At 37.7% G+C, this 13,913-nt stretch overlaps 1 long non-coding RNA gene across 1 annotated transcript; it reads left to right on the top strand.

Annotated features, from left to right (window-relative positions):
- Positions 1–250: 250 nt before the first annotated feature.
- LOC143861800 (uncharacterized) lies at positions 251–13,218 on the top strand. Its single transcript, XR_013240024.1, has 3 exons — positions 251–513; positions 12,742–12,822; positions 12,984–13,218. It is a non-coding gene; the product is annotated as an uncharacterized LOC143861800 (long non-coding RNA).
- The last annotated feature ends 695 nt before the right edge of the window (positions 13,219–13,913 follow it).

Raw genomic sequence — 13,913 nt, 5'->3', positions numbered from 1 at the left:
CGTCCTGATCCCTATTTACACGTCTTATTCGTAAAATCTATGAATTAAACATGTCAGAGTTGTTGATATTTACTCTTTAGTGCCTTCGATGGATATCTATCCAAATCCATAGGCGAGGGTCAAGTCGTACTTTAGTAGCGGTAGTTTTAACTTTTAACACGTCTCTCTCTCCGTTTCACTCCTCTCTAGCCACGTATCTTAAATGCAAAACCGATTTACAACTCTCTCTGTATGCAAAAGGAAAGGGGTTTTGGGTTTCCATAACAACCATTGCGATCTCTCTCTTGCTCCTCTCCTTCCAATTCTAAAAACCCCCTTCATTTTCCGTTTACCCCAGTGAGGTTTTCATACGTTAAATTGGAGCGTGAGATTAGGGTTCTTTTACCAACAAATTGAGAAATATCTTGCTGTAATGGAGGGGTTTCTTCAGCATATAGCATCCACGAAAACATCTTACTTATTTTTGGGGTTTTCCCTGGATTGGGAAGTGCTTGCATCATATTTGGGTTTGAGGTTAGGGTTCTTGCATCATGTTTCTGAAATTTCTTGTCATCTTGGATGTGGATACACGTACGGATCTTAGGTTTTAGGAATCGATGCTTTTATTGTTTTTTTTTCGTTGGATATTTTTTTTTGTTGAATGGGTTTCGAAAAATCTTGAAATTAGGAGCCAATAAAGTAGGCAATTTTTGTTTTCTTCTTCTTCTTTTGCAGTTTTTTGTTAGTTGGTGGGTCTCTTTAATTTTTATAGTAACAAGGACATTTGATTTTTGGTCTTTTTACTTTTTACTTTTTTATTGGCTCTTCACTTTTGACCCACTTTAATCTCCATTTCTCTGTCATTTTCCCCTTCTGCATTTCTAACGATCTTTCTTTTTAGTTATTTTCTGTTCTTTTTGTTTCATTTTTTCCGTTTGATCCATTTTTTTCTCTTTTTCTCTATCATTTTCCTTGGCAATTAAATCATTTTTTCTTACTATTTAAATCTATCCTTGCCCCAAACATAAGATACTTTTCCCATTCTTTTAAGATTGCCATAAATTTTCATTACGAGAAGATGCCGGAATTTGAAAGGAATTGTTGATGGAAACAGCTAGTTCCAAGAGCTTGCAGCTTTGATTTTCTCTTCTTCTGTTGACAATGTGTATGGGTTGTGAGCATTAGGTTTTTAACTGGAAACCTTTTCTTCAAAGGATGTAATTCTTATTAGTTAGTAAAAATTTTCATTTCTTTAATAGATAGGTCCGAGATCCTTACAGTTGGGAGATAAATTTTGATGAAGGTATACCTGTGTTCTGAAATATTATGTTAATGTTGGATTCTTACCCTTACATCCATCAATATGATTGTAAAATGCACTTTATGGTTAATATACGTGCGCATAAACAGTTTCCTCATACATATATATATATATATATATATATATATATATATATATATATATATATATATATATATATATATATGTGTGTGTGTGTGTGTGTGTATGAGGAAAGTGTTTATGCGCATGTGCGCAGGGAGCTCCCTGCGCACAAGTGGCTTAAAAAGCCACCGATTGGTTCGTATGGCGGGTCCACCTCTGCGGGGTCCATAAAAGTGACCAATCGGTGACTTTTTAAGCCACACGTGCGCAGGCACGTGTGTGGACCCCGATCTGAGAGAGGCGGGGGACAAGCCCCCGAAAGTCTCTTGGTCATCCACGTGAAGGAGAGCTCTACCAAGGAACTCTAAAAAAAGTGCCTCTCAAAGCATGAGTGGCGATGTAAAGTGAGATACCTCTCGATTCGGGGACTAGCCCAGATTCGAGATGTACCTTAAAAAAAGAAGAGTCGCCACCCAAGGAAGTCGGCCTTGGATCTCATACTATGCTCTGTTGCAATGGATAACCAAAGATACAAAAGGTTCGTGCCTGATTACGAATTTGGAAGGTCTGAAGAGCACCTCATCCGCCCAAGTGCAAGCACCTGGTCTCTTATGCCATTTATTTATTAATTTTGAAGAGTTTTGGGCAAAAATCATGTGAAATGGGAACATATATCTCTGAGAAGACGTCTATCTAATCATGCATGTCTCGGAAATGAATAATAAGCACGCACAAAAGAAATGAAAGGAATGCCACCTAAGAATAGCTAGGTTATGAGTGTCATGCCTAATTGGTGTCTAAGTTCTGATGGGCAAACACATGCATGCTACAGCTAAATATATAAGGTATGTACATGAAAGTAAGAAAACACAACAAAACACACATCACAACTTGACTCCACACACGACTCGACACGATAAACCCTATACTCTAATGTGATACTTGACTCGGACCAAGATGGCCATCCATCCCGGCTGCTCTATGTATCCCGGCCTCGGGAAGAATCAGAGTCGACGTAGTTCGGTGGCGTATTCTAAGCTACGATGCCTAAATGTGCCTAGACCACACTAGACTCGACATGACACAATACGACTCATGTTTAAGTTGTTTAAGTATTTTAGGCATACCTATATGGTCCTAAACTAATGCAAGTCAACCTAGTCTAATGCAGGTAGGGCCTACATCCTAAGTGCACTAGGCTGTATGTCCTAAGAAAAATAATAGGCTAACTAAGTGCATCATAATCTAGCCATCGGCTCGACTAAGTGTCTAACCGACCACGACTCGGGGCCTCCTAACTTTAGGGACACTCACAAGACAAGACACACAAAGCATCAACATAACCAGGACAGACTCCTAACTCTATGACAAATACAAACAAGACACACAACACATCAAGGAGAAACTCCTAACTCTAAAAACTTTCTATCTAGGACAAACTCCTAACTCTAGAAGAAGAATTTTTGAAAAATAAGATTTTAAAGTTGTTTGAATGATCTTTTAGAGATTTTATAAAGTTCTATTTACAAAGTTTGGCTAGAGTTGGGATAAAGATCCCAAGCTGCACTACGTACCTCATGGAAGAGTATCAAGCCAACGTAGTTCAAAACAGACTTTCCTAACTACTCCTCTAATGACTCAAGAATTTCAGATGCTTTGCAATTTCAAATACTCTTGATGTTTTGAAGTTTTGGATTTTTGTTGTTTTTAAATTTTTAAAGTTTCCAAGTATTTTTGAGTTTTGAATTTCTGAGATTTTTACAGGATTCTCCCTTCTAGCTAAAGGGGAAACACGGAGACCATCAGAAGGAGAAGAACACTCCTGTGATCTATAGCCTAGAGAGGTGTTAGATGAAAAGATGGAACCCTTTTAGCCTAAGGGTTTTCCTAAACAAGCAAATCAGTGTCTCAAATAGATGATAGAATGAATGGGATCCCAAGAAGGTGTGAAAACCTAAGAAGATTGAGTTAGACACTAAAAGAAGGGAGAAAAACTAAATCAGAAATGAAGTCTTGCACTGCTCTTCTCCAAAAGAGTGTGCAGATGAGACAAAGCTTGTCTCTCAAATAAAAATGGTCATTACGATCAATAAGACATAGCCTGTCTCCTAAAAGAGAATAATCGACTAGAGAATGAGACTGAGCGAATCAACTGGGCGAGTCTCCCTAAATGAAAAAGATGAGACTAGACGAGTCTCCCTAAATGAGAATGACCATCTAATGAGACACTGAGTGTCTACTATGGAGGGCTCCAAGTATCCTTATCATTGCCCTTGCAATGATAAAAAGAAAATAGGGCAACTAACTGACCAATTGGGTCTTTAACTAGTAAGGGTACAACTTGTGAGACTTGGATAGTCTCCTAAAAGTGACTCACTAATGAGACGATGCCTATCTCCAAAGGTTTGACTTAAGTTTTCTGATGAGACATAACTTGTCTCCCTAAAAGGGCTCTAGATGACTCTTTCATTGCCCTACAATGAGAGGACAAATTCTAAGGGTTTCTAAAGACTGAGTAAGTCTAAAAATAAAAGAGAAGAGCGCTGCTAGGACCGAGCAAGTTTTCTAAGGATGGGCTTGGGCTAACGCCTTCATCGCCCTTTCACAATGAATGGGGTTAAGGTCTAAGGGTACCTAAAATGCTAAGAAGGTTTCTTCCTAAAGAAAGGGAAAAGAAAAGGGAAGAGGGTACTACCATATCTAAGTAGGTCCCTCTAAGGATTGGCTTGGGCTAACGCCTTCATTGCCAACTAAGCTAAGCATGAATCAAGCATCAAAAGCACGTATTTGCATTCTACATGGAAGCTGAAACTTTGTATTTAAAATTACACCATCTAAATGGCAAAACTAACAAACATGATACACATCAAAGTTGTAGGAGACACATCAGGAAACATTTGATTAGTTATGTACGTCGGCCGATTTTTGCCGGAAGGGACCGGAAAATGACCATCTCAGGGCAAATTTCAGATTTCAATTCTGCAGTTTTGCTTTTCAAAAGTTTTGATTTGATTTTGCAAAACAAAGGATCAACCATAGATTTTCAAGAAAAGTGCTCCACTACAACAGTTTAGAAAATTGATCAAATAAACGTTTCTCCGTTGACAAATTTGGCTGGATCTTGCCGGAAGTAGCCAGAAAACGGCCATCTTTTGGCTGATTTCAGATTTCATTTATGTAATTTTGCTTTTCAAAAGTTCTGATTTAGTTTTGAAAAACAGATGATCAAAAATATATTTTCAAGAAAAGTGTTCAACTACAAAGTTTTAGTAAATTGATCCAATAAACTTTTCTCTGTTGACAATTGGATCTTGCCTGAAGTGGCCGTAAAACGGCAATTTCAGATCAAGTCTAAATCTGGAAATGTAGTGTTTTTGGCTGACATTTTAAAATTATCATAACTTTTTCATTTTCATCGTTACGAGGCCCACAACTTCCATGTGTATCACTTTCGCTAAATTTAACCGAATTTTATTAAAAAATTGAAAATAAAATCTGGACAGCATGTAATTCAACACAATTTCATGACATTTCACATCAAAACTTCATTCAAACACAAGATCTATGAGAATTTGACACAAATATATGATAATACATGCTGATTAGGCTTAGATCTAGCCATGTTAGTTTCAGTTTTGAAGATCTTTAAAGAATTTTCACAAAACACACATAGATTCACCATTTTGCACTGAATTTTGAGCTGAAATCTTAAAACGGCCATAACTTCTTCGTTTCTTGGCCAATTTTGGGCATTTATACGCTAAATCGAAGATCTCAACGAGTACTACACTTTCACGTGAGAAATTTCCACAAATTCAACCAAATATTGATGAAAATAGTAAAAGCGACGCTGGACAGCACTTTTTTTTACCATTTTTACATCAAAATTCAATTAGAACTCAAATTTTGAGGTGAATTGCTTTAGATCTTTAAATAAGACATGTTTTTAAACATATTTTAGTAAATTTTAGCCCTAGGTTACTAGATCTAATAAATTTTAAGCATTTTTCACTTAGATTTCCCATTTTTATGCTAGATTTTCAAAGAAAACTCAAAATAAAACTCAAAATCTACTAACCTTATGCTCTTCTCTTGGATCTCTCTTTGAAAGCTTCTTTCTCTCTCTAGATCTCCTTCTTTCTCTCTCTAGATCTCATTTCTTTCTTTAGATCTTCTTCTTTCTCTCTCTAAATCTCCCTTTCTTTCTCTAGATCTCCTTCTTTCTCTCTTTAGATCTCCTTCTAGATCTCATTCTTTCTCTATCTAGATCTCATTTCTCTCTCTAGATCTCCTTATTTCTCTAGAATTCTCTCTCTCTAGAATCTTCTCTCTCTCTAGAAAGCTCCCTTTCTCTAAAATTAGATTAAGAGCCCTAATTTTTTCAAATGAGAGCCCAAATGCTCTATTTATAGAGTTTTCTCTTAATTTTTGCCCCCCATTAGTTTATAGGACAACCCATTTTCATAAATTTTACTTTGGTTTTGGTTGCAAAAGGGCGGCAATTTGAAAAAAGTTTAATGAAAAATTAACTAAAAGAAACTTTTTGCCCCTTAAGTTACCTTGGACAACCCCCTATTCATGTATATTTTGTATTTGAACTAAATGAGGGGTATTTTCAAATAAAACTCTTCATGGGCGACATTACAGGGATAATGCACCCCCATTTCTGCCCTAGTATAAAAAATGGCTGCCTTATAGGATATTTCACTCCCCTTTCGAACTACAATTCTAATTCGGCTTGTCTTATTAGGCATTGTTGCTCGGATTTTGACGAAATTTTGCAGGGAGCTAGCTGGGATCATAAGCTACCCTAGGGTTAAATTTGGGACCCTAGATCACTGAGTTGATGGGGTTTTACTCAAACATGGAGGGTTTAGGGCCTCGTTAAAATTGGGTGTCTACAACGTGCGCAGAAACACTTTTCTCTCTCTCTCTCTCTCTCTCTCTCTCTATATATATATATATATATATATATATATATATATATATATGAGAAAAATGTTCCTGCGCTGCAGCGCAGGTAGGAGCTTCCCTACGCTTTAGTGGCTTATAAAGCCTCCCATTGGTTCATATAGCGGGTCCACCTTTGCGGGTCCACAAAAAGTGATGAATGGGAGGCTTTATAAGCCACTAAAGCACAGGAACACTTTCCTCTCTCTCTCTCTCTCTCTCTATATATATATATATATATATATATATATGTATATATAGTTAAGTGAAGCTACACATACGTGTAGCTAACTTAGCTACACCAACGGCTTAAAATACAGTGGGCCCACATTGTTTGGGTGATCCAAACCATTCATTTGATAGACCCTCACATTGATAGGGTGTGCCCAAAAAATCAGCTCCATAGGATCATCCCCACCCTTCAAACATTGTGGGGCCCACTGTATTTTAAGCCGTTGGTGTAGCTAAGTTAGCTACACGTATGTGTAGCTGCACTGGTAAAAAAATCTCGTGCGATGCACAGGCCGACAAAGAACTGTACAAACCACATCATAGGTTGACCCAAACTATCCATGTGATGGAACACAACATCAATAGGTTGTGCCTGTAAAATTAGGCTGATCCTAGCCGTCCAATCTATAGAGGTTTCCATAATTAAAAAAGCATAAAGGAGGGGGTAGGATTGAAATTATATTGCTTTAATGGGTGTCTTTGTTAAAAAGCAAAAAGGAGGGCGTAGGATTGAAAATATGTGGGTTGAATGGGTGCCTTTATTAAAAAAGTTGAAAAAGTGATGTGTAATTCTCATAGAATTTTGGGAGAAATTCAAATAATTCTCTCATTTTCTCTTCTGCTATATATATATAAGAAAAGGGTTCATGCGCTCGAGCACAGATGGCTTATCTGAGTCGAGTGCTGGAAACAGGAGTGGGGCCACATTGGGGGGTGATCCTAAGCATTCATTTGATAGGCCCCATCATGGATTCGCGCGGGGGGGGGGGTGTACCAAAAATCAGCTCTATTGGACCCTCTTAGGGTGTCCATTTGTTGAGGAGAAAATGGACAGATACTGTTTGTCCACAAATCTGTCTATTTTCACCCCACAAATGGACACCCTATGGTGATCCAATGGAGCTGATTTTTGGTGGACACCCTATCCAAGAAAGGGCCCATCAAATGAATGCCTTGGATCCCCCCCAAAGTGGCCCATCCCTGTTTCTGTGCTCGAGCTTATCTACGCTCGAGCGTAGGAACCCTTTACTCTCTCTCTCTCTCTCTCTCTCTCTCTCTGTATATATATATATATATATATATATATATATATGAGAAAAGGGTTCCAAAGGTTAACCTCATATAGCTTATATAAGGCGGCGCTCACAAAACATAAGGGGCCCACATTGTTAGGATGATCCAAACCATTCATTTGAAAGGCCCCATCATAGATAGGGTGTGTACAAAAAATCAGCTCTATTGGATCATCCTAACGCATCCAAAAGTGGAGGGCAACATGGATAGACACTTTTTGCCCACAAATCTGCCCATTTTTTGCTCTACTTTTGTAGTGGTTAGGATGATCCAATGGAGCTGATTTTTTCTACACACCCTATCTATGATGAGGCCTTGCAAATGAATGGTTTGGATCATCCAAACAAAGTGGGCGTCTTATGTTTTGTGAGCGCCACCTCATATATGCTTATATGAGGTTAACCTCTCTCTCTTATATATATATATATATATATATATATATATATATATATATATATATATATATATATGAATTGCTAGCAAGCTGTTGTCTTCATTCATGAGGTGGCTGGTCTGACATGTGACAAACCAGCCACGAAATGCCTTTTGCAATGGACTTTTGCGATGGCCTTATATATATATATATAGAGGAAACTGTTGGTGAGCTTAAGCTCACGAAACTTATGGTGAGCTAGCTTGCCCAATCACATGGGGGCCCACTTTGTTAGGATGATCCAAACCATTCATTTGAAAGTCCCTTACATAGATGGGGGGTGTACCAAAAATCAGCTCCATAGGATCATCCTAACCCCTCCATTTGTGGAGGACAAAAATGGACAGACACAAATTTGCCCCATTTTTGTCCTCCACAAATGGAGGGGTTAGGATGATCCTATGGAGCTGATTTTTGGTACACCCCCTATCTATGATAAGGCCTTGCAAATGAATGGTTTGGATCACTCCCCAAAATGTGGGACCCATGTGATTGGGCAAGCTAGCTCACCATAAGTTTGGTGAGCTTAAGCTCACCAACAGTTTCCTCATATATATATATATATATATATATATATGGTGAGCTAGCTTGCCCAATCACATGGGTCCCACATTTTGGGGAGTGATCCAAACCATTCATTTGCAAGGCCTTATCATAGATAGGGGGTGTACCAAAAATCAGCTCCATAGGATCATTCTAACCCCTCCATTTGTGGAGGACAAAAATGGGGCAGATTTGTGTCTGTCCATTTTTGTCCTCCACAAATGGAGGGGTTAGGATGATCATATGGAGCTGATTTTTGGTACACCCCCCATCTATGTAAGGGACTTTCAAATGAATGGTTTGGATCATCCTAACAAAGTGGGCCCCCATGTGATTGGGCAAGCTAGCTCACCATAAGTTTGGTGAGCTTAAGCTCACCAATAGTTTCCTCTATAGCAGAAGAGAAAATGAGAGAATTATTTGAATTTCTCCCAAAATTCTATGAGAATTACACATCACTTTTTTTTACTTTTTTTAACAAAGGCACTCATTCAACCCACATATTTTCAATCCTACCCCCTCCTTTATGCTTTTTAACAAAATACTATATAGCAGAAGAGAAAATGAGAGAATTATTTAAATTTCTCCCAAAATTCTATGAGAATTACACATAACTTTTTTTTGACTTTTTTTTAACAAAGGCACTCATTCAACCCACATATTTTCAATCCTACCCCCTCCTTTATGCTTTTTAACAAAATACTATATAGCAGAAGAGAAAATGAGAGAATTATTTGAATTTCTCCCAAAATTCTATGAGAATTACACATCACTTTTTTTTTACTCTTTTTAACATTCATTCAACCCACATATTTTCAATCCTACCCCTCCTTTATGCTTTTTAACAAAGGCACCCATTAAAGCCACATAATTTCAATCCTACCCCCCTCTTTTATGTTTTTTTAATTATGGAAACCTCTATAGATTGGAGGGCTAAGATCAGCCTATGGAAATGATTTTACGGGCACAATCTATTGATGTTGTGTTCCATCACATGGACGGTTTGCATCAACCTATGATCATGCACGGGTTTTTTTACTAGTATATATATATATATATATATATATATGAGAATAGAGTTCCTAAGGTGTCACCTCATATAGCTTATATGAGGTGGCGCTTAAAAACATAAGGGGCCCATTTTGTTTGGATGATCCAAACCATTCATTTGATAGGCCCTCACATAGATAGGGTGTGCCCAAAAAATTAACTTCATAGGATCATCCTAACCCTTCCATTTGTGGAGGTTGAAATGGATGGGTATAAACCTCCATAAATCTGCCCATTTTTAACCTCCATAAATGGAAGGGTTAGGATGATCCTATGGACCTGATTTTTTGTAGGCACCATATCCATCTAAGGGCCTTTCAAATGAGTGGTTTGGATCACCCCAAAAATGTGGGCCCCTTATGTTTTGTGAGCGCCACCTCATATAAGCTATATGAGGTGACACCTTAGGAACTCTATTCTCTCTCTCTCTCTCTATATATATATATATATATATATATATATATATATATATATATATATATATCACATTTACCTGTTTGCAAGCATTTCTAGCCTCTTTTGTTTGTCTTTTCCCGTAAATGACTGAATTTTTGCTTTCTTTTATTTCTCTATTATTAAAAATAAAGTCAATTTTAAGAAAAAAGATATGAAAATACTAAGAAAGGGGGCTTATAATTTTCAATTAAAAAAAAGAAAAGAAAGAAAACCTATATTCGCACGTCCTAATTTTGATTTTGATCTACCAATTTATTTTAAGGAAAATGATTTGGGGACCCTACAAGGGGTACAATCTAGGACGGCATGTGGCTGTGTGCCTTGCATGTGTGCCATACTGCATATGCCAAACATGTGGGCCCTGCATGTGGGCCAGACTGAATATGACCACAGCCCACAGGCCACAGGCTATGAATAACCAATTAGAGATCTTTAAAATAGAGGAGTGCCAATATCAAACAATGCCAGCAAATGTGTCCATATAGATTCCATATGTAGAACCCTTGTTACTATTTAAGTAAGGGTATACCTATCATTTTATAAAAAGGGTAATCTTGGCATAAATAATAGAAACATTTATTATTCATATGGGTTTTTCTTTTATAATTGATTTAAGATTTTGATTTATGGTTCTTCGTGATGCTTTTTTGAATTCCTCGTATAATTTTTTAAAAGGTTTTCAAGAAGATGACAGGAGGACGCAAAAAAATGAAGCAACTTGGGGACGACGTATTATAGAAAAAATAAACTATCCCATGGTAGTATATTACTTTTTTGAAAGCCCCCTTATTGGGGATCTTCCTAAGAGTTTCCTTCGTAGGGTACTTACCCTTTATCTTTGGTAAACTTACAAATTTACCCATATTTACTATTTAGGCATATAGTTTTTTAACATACGGTGAAACTACGTTTAGGTATAAGTGGAGTCAAAACTCAAAAGTACAGCAAGGCTCACACAATTAGATGATCTAAACGGTTCATTTTTTACCCTTTCCACCGTTGTTAGGCCTTATCCCAAAAATCTTATCCATAGAATGATCCTAACCCTCTACTATATCTGGTGTAAAATGAATGACACACTTTAAAAACTTTCAAAAATTGAATGGTTTTGATCATCTTATGGAGATTATTGAAAAGTCTTATGATACACATGGGCATTGTTTAGAGGGTTGTTCGGGACAATCTTGACACAAGTGTCTTGATATAATTTTCCTGCATTTTGAAAGATCTACTTCTTAACAGTTTTTTAGTGTGGCACACGTTTAAAAGATCGATTCGTTGATCAAAAAGGCGACCACAAGTCCAGCTAAATGCTAGGGGTGCGACTTGGGCCGGGCTCAACCGGAACCCGATGGGTTCAGCCAGATTTTGGCTCGGGTTGGGTTGGCATTTCCTCAGGTTGGGTTGGACTAGGGTTGGGAAAAGCCAACTCGATTTAATTTCGGGTTGGGTTAGGGTTGAGACCTTGGCAACCCCAATCCGACCTTCCTCTAATTTTATCTTCATTTTCTTTGGGTTATTGAACGCGAACCCAACCCGACAACCCAACCCAATTTCGGGTTAGATGGGTTGGGTAAGGGTTGAGAGATTTGGAGGCTGGTTGGGTTAGGGTTGACCATCCTCAACCCGAGGCTTGGGTTAGGTTGGGTTACGGTTGGCCTCATCCCGATCCAACCCAACCTAGTTGCACCGTTACTAAATGCTATTGAGAAGACCTTGATCAGATTATCTTACGCCCTTGGTCCATCCAGCCTCATTTAGGATTCCGCCAAGGAAAGCTTAACTAGTATATTTTTGTAGCAGTGTATATGGGGAATGCAATTTCTCGAGGCTCATTTAGGGTTCTGCCAAGAAAGCCATAACTGTTATTTTTGTAGGTAACCTAAGCAAAATTATAGAAATTCTAAAGAGACTCTCGAGTAAACTAGCTTACGCACAAATGGCACTGGAAAAAAACATACAAGGACGCTTCCATTTTCAACACATAGAAACTATTCTAGAACTCCACAATGACTTTTCACACAACAACGAACATTGGTTTTGATTTTCACATTCCAACAATTCCTGCTTGGCATAGAGCCAAGGTCATTTCAGTTGTCTCTTGATGTTCTAGGGTTCCAACAAGTGAAGAACGTAATGAAAGAGTAACTCCGTTTACGAGGTTGTGCTATACGGCAAAACAACGAAGACTGGACGAGGAATCTATTGATGATGAGGATCTTCTCAACAAGATGGATGAAATTTACGACAACTTATTAAGCTGAAGTTGAGGAAAAGAAGAAAGTGAAGGAAAATCACTTATAAAACATTGGCAGCCAAGTGCCGGCAAACATTGTTTGCAGTCAAATTCCGGAGATAACTATTCGAGACCCTCCTGTTGTGAAAACCAAGGGTCGCCCGAAGGTTGCTTTAAGGATCAAATCTTCGATAGAGACCTCCCAAGACCAATCAAAGAAACGGAAGTGCTCATACTGCGGGAAAGTTGGACATTATATGACAACTTGTAAGGATTGACAAAACCAAGGAAAGAAACAAAAGAAAGACAATGTTTGAATTCTTTGGATTTCCGTTCATTTACATACATACGTAAAGATTGCAAATTAAGCTTACCATGTGAATTAATATTTATCTGTGCTAACAGGAGCAAGAAATGGATGAGGAGGTGGAGGAGGAGAAAGAGGAAGAGCAGGATATTGCTTCTTGATATGGTTCCTTTGCTTAGGTATGTGGTAGTTCCTTAATAGTTAATATTTGTTTATAGCTACACATTTTTCTTGCCCATGTATTTTTGTATAGTTCTGTTTACATTCTAGCAATATCTTTTGATACATTCAGTAACTGCTCATTATGTTTATTAAAGCCCTTGTGGAAATCTCTTTCCAGTTTTTTTTTTGCAGTTGATGTGGTGGAGATTTCGAAATCTCGTATTATGCTTTGCTGTTGAAGTTGTGGAGATGACAACTATATAAAACTGGATTTGGATTTGTTATTAAAGCACATTTGTTGAAGTTGTGTTGATGTGGTGGAGTCTTCATTGTGAATTTTTTAAGTGTACTCATCTATTTGGATTTTAGATGTACTCATCCATTTGGAATTTAGTTGCAATTTTGGATTTTAATGGCCAAACACTATCTCAATGTCAAGTGTATCTACCAAGTTTCTGGATTATAGGTGGAATTTTGGATTATAATGGCCAAACTCTATCTCAATGCCAAGTGTACTCTACTCAGTTTCTGTGATTTGGGCATTAAGTGCTACCTGTTATGTTTGTTTTCTCATTTCAATTGATGGGAAGAATGTTATAAAAATGGATAACAGAATATAATGTGCATTGAGAAGTAGTGTGCTGATATTATCTCTCTGATTTAATCCTACATTCTGATACCTTGCTTATGGATTAACGGATATAATCTGGTACATATATATCTGGGTCCTAATAGATGCCTTTTTGCAAGAAGCTTTCATGGGCAATCACAAAAAGACTCAGTGGGTCAGTGTCCGACACAGCCAAGATCTCATTCGTAGGCCAGGATACAAATAACAATGCCTCGAAAGCATTTTACAAAACTCCTTGATCAAAAGTCTAGAATCATCTGATTAGAGTGACCAAGGGCAATAGGCCAGATTTGTGATGGCAAACATATATGTAACTTCTGCAGGACCATAAAGACTTCATGGCCCAAATCATGCCAATTATACAGGGGCAGAGGCATCTTGCGAATCAAATGATTCAAAATGAAATATAGAGTAACTATAGTCAGAAGTGGCAAAACACACTACAGTCATCACAAGCAAGATCAATCCCTTCCCCAT

Source organism: Tasmannia lanceolata, unplaced genomic scaffold (genome assembly GCF_043159265.1).
Source record: "Tasmannia lanceolata isolate RefF3 unplaced genomic scaffold, GAP_Taslan_0.1 ptg000003l, whole genome shotgun sequence".
NCBI lineage: Eukaryota > Viridiplantae > Streptophyta > Magnoliopsida > Canellales > Winteraceae > Tasmannia > Tasmannia lanceolata.
This window is presented reverse-complemented; position numbering and strand designations above follow the sequence as displayed.